Here is a 6,620-nt window from a genome sequence, read left to right as displayed (position 1 = left end):
AAAGAAACTGAAGATTTCTAGAGGTGCCGTTGAGAATATTTTAAGATCTGGAGATGTTTCACGACGTTCCAACTGCAAGGGAGTACGAAAAACAAATCATCGTGATGATCGTTATTTGAAGAGCATTGTTGTGTCTAGTCCGCATACTTCTTCTGCACGCCTAGCTAGTGACAAGCCTAGTTGCAAGCCTAGCTAGTGGAAGGGGTATTCAAGTGAGTGCTAGGACTGTTAGGAGACGTCTGTCAAATGACTTTGGTCTTGTAGCTCGCAGACCAGCGAAGAAACCTCTAATCACGAAACAGCAACTCCTCCAGCGATTGAAGTTTTGCCGTGCGATGAAAGACAAGTCAAGGGAGTGGTGGGAGAGAGTCATGTTCACAGATGAAAGTACCTTTCAGCAGCTACGAGGCCCTGGTTACAATTATGTCAGAAGTTCTGCCTCTCCGCGATTTAATCCCAAATACACCATCAAAACTGTCAAACATCCACCAAGCGTCATGATCTGGGGTGGCATCACAGCAAGTGGTCAGTTTGGACTGCACATCTTCGATTAAGGGGAAAAGGTCAATGCCAAAAAGTACTTGGAGGTTCTTGAAAGTAAGCTTCAAATCCACATGAACATCTCAGGAGCAACAGTTATGCAACAAGACTCAGCCCCTTGTCACACAGCAAAGATTGTCCAAAAGTGGTTTTCAGACAACAACATTGAACTTCTTTTCAATTGGCCATCAAATTCACCTGATCTAAATGTGATTGAAAATTGTTGGCAAATTATGAAAAAGAAAGTTGCTGCACATCGTCCTACATCAGAAAAAGACCTGAAAGAGGTTTTGAAGCGTGTGTGGACGACAGAAATAACACCGGAATACTGTAGAACACTTGTTCATAGCATGCCTGATCGCATTAATCCTGTGCTTAAAAATAAAATATATCCTTTGAATTACTGACTTTTATTCATCGTTTGAGCTAGAACTTTATTCAGTGTATTGTAAGGTTAAAATAGCATTTGATAATATGCCTGCTAGACCTTGTTGCTAGAGTAAACTGTGTATTTTCCAAAAATTTGCTGCTGGCTTTATTTCAATGGCCACTAGTGTATATATACTCTATATATATAAACAATATTCACTATAGTGTATACATATACATATATAGAGTATACTCTATATATGGTATAACAACTGATGCATACCAAATACACACAAATGAGGAGTAAGAAGCTGACCACATGGAACTTCAGACATGGCAGTAGTTTCCTATAGAAACATTTTAAAGTAAACAATCATCTAATATATAAATGGAAATGTATTAAATTCAAACTAAAAACAAAAAAAGAAATTGCTTTTACTAATTTAATTTAAATGCAAAATCGAAAGTTGTTTACTGTTTTACATGAATAAACACACACTGTTTAAATTGTGGTTGTGATATTACATAAATGTAATATCACAACCACAATATCACTTATACTGTATAATATCACTTATACACAACTTTATTTGCGGAATCATAGTCTATATCTCCAGTATCTACTTCGCTATCTGACTTGCTGCAGTCTCGTAAAGATGGCCGATGCTGCCTAGGAGGAGTTGTACTTTTATTTCTTAATTACATAGAAAAAAGAAAATTTTTTCTATGAGATAATTTACATATTATCATAGTATGCTATGACATGAGTAATCAGCTGACAGGTGACAGCACACAGGCAGAATTTCGTTTACAAGTGCCATTTTGCAGCGGACAAAACAAGTGCAACTTTTTAGGTTTGTTTTATTTTCTTAAGTTTGGTCCGTGTCAACGTCACGGAAGTTTTTAATAATTAAAGGAAGTATCCAGAAGTTTCCAGAAGAAGAATCTGGAAGCATCCAGTAGCATCCAGAAATATTCAGAAAAATCCAGACGCATCCAAAAGCTTCCAGAAGCATCGAAAAGAAGCATCTAGAATCTTCCAGAACATTATCAAGTATTATCAAGACAGTTTATCGAAGTGAGTTTTATCAAAGTGTTTTATCGAAGAACATCAATACAAGAAGTGAAATACAACAAGTGTTTCATTACATCAATACAGTCCACATTCAACCAAGACGTTGTGTTCCAAAGACCATTATTGTATCATCACAAGGTAAATGTAACACGGTAAGCCTTGAGAAGCGTGATTATTTATTTTTATTATTTTTATGACTTCAAGTGCAAAAATGGCTCCCGACAGTCTTGGATTGGAACTAAGAAAAAAAATTATTGGCGATTACGTAAGTGGAATGTCACAAAAAAGTATTTGTGATAAATATTGCGTGAAAAATGGACCGTATCAAAACTATGTTCCAAATATCGTTCTACGGGGAAGTTGGCAGCAGATAACAAAGGTGGAAGACCGCGTTCCACCACTTCTAGAGAGGATTCTATGATCGTCAGATCCGTCAAGAAGGATCCCTGGATATCATCAGTCGAGATACAAAAGCAATTAGAGCTGCAAAGAAACCGCCGATTTCACTAAAAAACCAGAAGAAAAGACTCCTGTTTGCTACATCTCATATTGACTGGAATGTGCAGAAATGGCGAACTGTCCTGTTCAGTGATGAATCAAAGTTCAACATCATTGGGAGCGATGGCATTTGTCGTGTACGTCGACCGGCCGGAAAACGCCTCGATTTACGTTACTGCCATAAGACCGTGAAGCATGGTGGAGGCAATGTAATAGTCTGATGGTGTGTTTCTGCTAACGGTCTTGGTCCAATACATCGAAACGATGGAATAATGGACCGTTTCATGTATAAAAATCTCCTGAAAGATGTTATGTTACCTCATGCTGAATGGAATATGCCAATAAAATGGGTTTTTCAGCAAGAAAACTATCCGAAACACACTGCAAAAGTAGTCAAGCAGTGGTTTCAAGACAACCACCTATTGGTGATGGATTGGCCGCCTCAATCTCCGGATCTCAACCCTATCGAGAACCTGTGGGAGTTCGTCAACCGCAGAATTAATCGTGAAGGTGTTCGTAATAAGGATCAACTGTTTGAACAAATCCAAAAAGGCCTGGGCAGCGATTCCACAAAGTTTCATTGATCACCTGATCAAATCTATGCCCCGAAGATGCAAGGCTGTGATCGACAACAAAGGATTCGCCACGAAATATTGATAGCGAAATACAGCTTGGTCAACATTTTGTCGAGTTGGACTTGTTTTGTCCAGAAGGAAATCAACTTTTTTTAATACTTTTGATTAATTTTTAAATTTTCGTCTACAAATAATGAACTTTGTGATGAATAAAACTTAAAGGACTTTGTCTCTAAACAGTTACAGTTATTTCTCTAAATTGAAAAAATGTTGCACTTTTATATAAAGAAACTAAATTAGCATTATTTGTTTGCACTCGTTTTGTCCGATACTGTATATATATATATATATATATATATATATATATATATATATATATATATATATATATATATATATATATATATATATATATATATATATATATAAACTCAATATACTAAATGTTTTCAAAACAAATCTTTATCAAATTCTTATATTTATGTTTAAACTTGATAAAAAAACGGCACCGTCTTTATTTTACTCATTATTTAAAAAAATAAAGCATATATACAGCTTATGATTCTCAAAAAATAACTTCCTTATATATATATATATATATATATATATATATATATATATATATATATATATATATATATATATATATATGTATATATAAATAGCAAACAAATTACTATAGTTGTTTTTTTTTTTACGTTCATAGAAAACCTAAAATCACAATTAATAAATTTTGGTTTGTGAAAACAAACAACTGTAAAATCGAGTCTTAATTGACAGTCACATCTTTTTAGCTGAAAAATTTGAAATAACTTCTTCATAAGAAACGTTATCGTTTAATTTTATTATTTAAGTTTAAGTTTAAAGTCTCATTTAATTAAGACAATCTTTGATGCTAGCTAACTTGCTGAAACTACTTTCACCTTCAGATGTTGAAACGGGCAATGTTAGAAAGATTCTAAGTGAAACAAACAGTTTTTGAAATATTGAATGCAACTCCTTTGCATAAACTTCGTTTAGAAGTTTGACAGGTTTTTCGCTGGCTAGAATATTTCTTCTTATGGAAAAAAAAATCCCGAACTTCATCAGAAAATTCGTTTTAGATAAGTCTTCTGGATAAAGTTTAGCCAGGTTCTCAGCTTTTAAACCTTTTTGATCTCTTGGAAAATAGCTACGATTTGAAGAAGCCCAGCAAACACGAGGACGTACAAAAAATGTGCAATCAAAGTTCAGACGAAACGTCTCGGACGCGTTCTAAACTGATTCTAGATTAGACGCTTAAAGGCGTCTTTTTCGGACGTTCAAAAGACGTTTTATAGAGAATAAAAGTTTCATTTGCGTACTAAAGTGTTCATGATAGAACAGCAGAAATTCGACCCAGAAAAAGCGTCTTTTGAACGTTCAAAAGATGTTCAAAGCGCTCAAACGACGTTCGTTAAGCTACAAGCGTAATTTAGTTATTGCAGACATTTGATAACTGAATTACGCTCATAGCTTAACTTAAAAACCCCATCATTGTGGAGTTTTTACCACTGGATTTTAACGTTTATAAAACATAACCGTAACGTCAGCAAGTGCAGTATAAAACACAATTTGCAGTATAAACTATGTTAAAGATATTTCACATTACAAAAATATTTAAAGAACATCTTGAAAATTGTCATTATGATTTCTTTATCCCGGCCACCTCCGGCTTTTCTATCCGGCGCTCTTTTAAGCACATTTTCAACTCATTTTTTTATTTCCATTTCATTATACTTTGGCATGGCCTCTGCAAAAAAAAATTAAAATATAAGATTTATAATATATATTATAAATAACTAACTTATGCATGGCTAACTAAACTTAGTTAGCCATGCATAATTAAACATTAACCAAAAAAGCAATTTTATTATTAATATGAGTAAAACATAATTGTTTGATTGCATCCCTGAAAATAAAATTCCATTATTTTTAACTTAATTAAAAATAAAAAATTACAAAAATGATTTTTTATTTTAGCAAACCTTTTAGATTATTAAAACACATCTATGACTATTTATAATATACTATAATTATAAAAAAAATATGTACCAGCAATAACCTTCATCAGATATGTCTTACGAAACGCATTATTATTCCTCGTTCCATCCATATTAAAACTTGACATTAATTTATTTGTCATGAGTCTAGGTAGTAAAACAAATTGTTAATAAATATCTAGCATATATTAAAGTATGTAATCAAAGAATATAGCTGGCAGAGGAGAGGTATATGATTTTCTGTCTTATAATCATCTTCCGCCACCATTTTCAGACATCAGCAATTAAAAAAAATTCGGGCTTCATCTAAAACATCATAAATGTTAACTCATATAATCTAGTGTTTTTTATTTCATAAATTTTATGTAAAGCAAAATGTTAAAAACAAAAGATTTCATTAAATAAATACTGAACATTTTTTCAAGAATACATACTTTAAAAGTATTGATTTTACATTTGTATAGCGTGAAACACCACCTATTTTAGAAAGCTGAGTTCTCAAAAAAAAATTATTTAATACAATTAAAACCTATAAATGATGGTATATAAATTTAATGTGCAAAACGTAGTAACCCAATATAGTATTATGGCAACCCATTATGTTTGAAATTCCTTATTATATTAGAAAGATCCATGAAAATTCTATAACATAAATGCGAAATCACGTACCATTTTGTATCACTTAATTATACTAAAACCTACCAAACGAGTGTGTTGACAAATATCATTCAACCCCTTGTCAAACTCATTAAAACCTTCCAAATCTGACATTTGATTTAAAAAATAAGTCAAATCAGGCAATTTAATTATTTCACCCTGCTTCTTTATTTCTTCTAAAATCTCTTGTAACTTGTGGAGAACCTTATACTGAAATCCTGTAAAATTTAAAAAAGAAATATTTAAAAAACCCAAAAACTTATCTTTATAACAATATAAAAGTTGAAAACTGGCATAATTATAAGTAAATTTTATTGTAAATTATTCCATACTTGCTTCTGTTAATGAAAACTTGTTTAATGCAATATTTGAAGTATTTATACTTTCTTGAACATAGCTTTTTGATACAGATGAAGTTGAAACAAATGGAGAATTAGGCTGTGATGAGAACGATGGTTTTAAAATTCGTTGCGGTATTCTCGATTTTAACGGTTGCCAATGGATTGGGGTTAAAATGATAGGAGAAATCTCTTTTCTTTTATTTTGGGAGAAAGATGAAGATGTAAATAATGAGGATTGTGACTCAGTTGATAATACATTAGAAAAGAATGAAATGAAGTGAAGGGAGATTTAAATGGTTGTTGAAATGGTGATTGTGTCATAAAAGATTTTCTCTTTACAGCTATTGAATCTAAAATATATAAATATTAAGTAAATAATAATATAAAATATAAAGTAAGATGTATCTCTCAAATAAAAAAAACTTGCGTTTTTGTTTTTTGGTATTAAGCAAATCTTCATTTTCTTCTTCCAATGTAAAATCAAAACCATCACATAAACTTTTATCATCTATGAATAAAAGTAAAAAATCCAATAAAATATTAA

General features: G+C 31.9%; 1 long non-coding RNA gene across 1 annotated transcript; it reads right to left on the bottom strand.

Moving 5' to 3' along the window:
* Window positions 1–4,649: 4,649 nt before the first annotated feature.
* On the bottom strand, window positions 4,650–5,953 carry LOC136089503 (uncharacterized). Its single transcript, XR_010643113.1, has 3 exons — window positions 5,513–5,953; window positions 5,131–5,225; window positions 4,650–4,828 (listed from the first exon to the last, which is right to left on the bottom strand). It is a non-coding gene; the product is annotated as an uncharacterized LOC136089503 (long non-coding RNA).
* Between the last annotated feature and the right edge of the window lie 667 nt (window positions 5,954–6,620).

The sequence above is a fragment of the Hydra vulgaris genome, chromosome 13 (genome assembly GCF_038396675.1).
Source record: "Hydra vulgaris chromosome 13, alternate assembly HydraT2T_AEP".
NCBI classification, from domain to species: Eukaryota; Metazoa; Cnidaria; class Hydrozoa; order Anthoathecata; family Hydridae; genus Hydra; species Hydra vulgaris.
The sequence above is the reverse complement of the archived record's forward strand: the minus strand, read 5'-3'. Positions and strand labels throughout refer to the sequence as shown.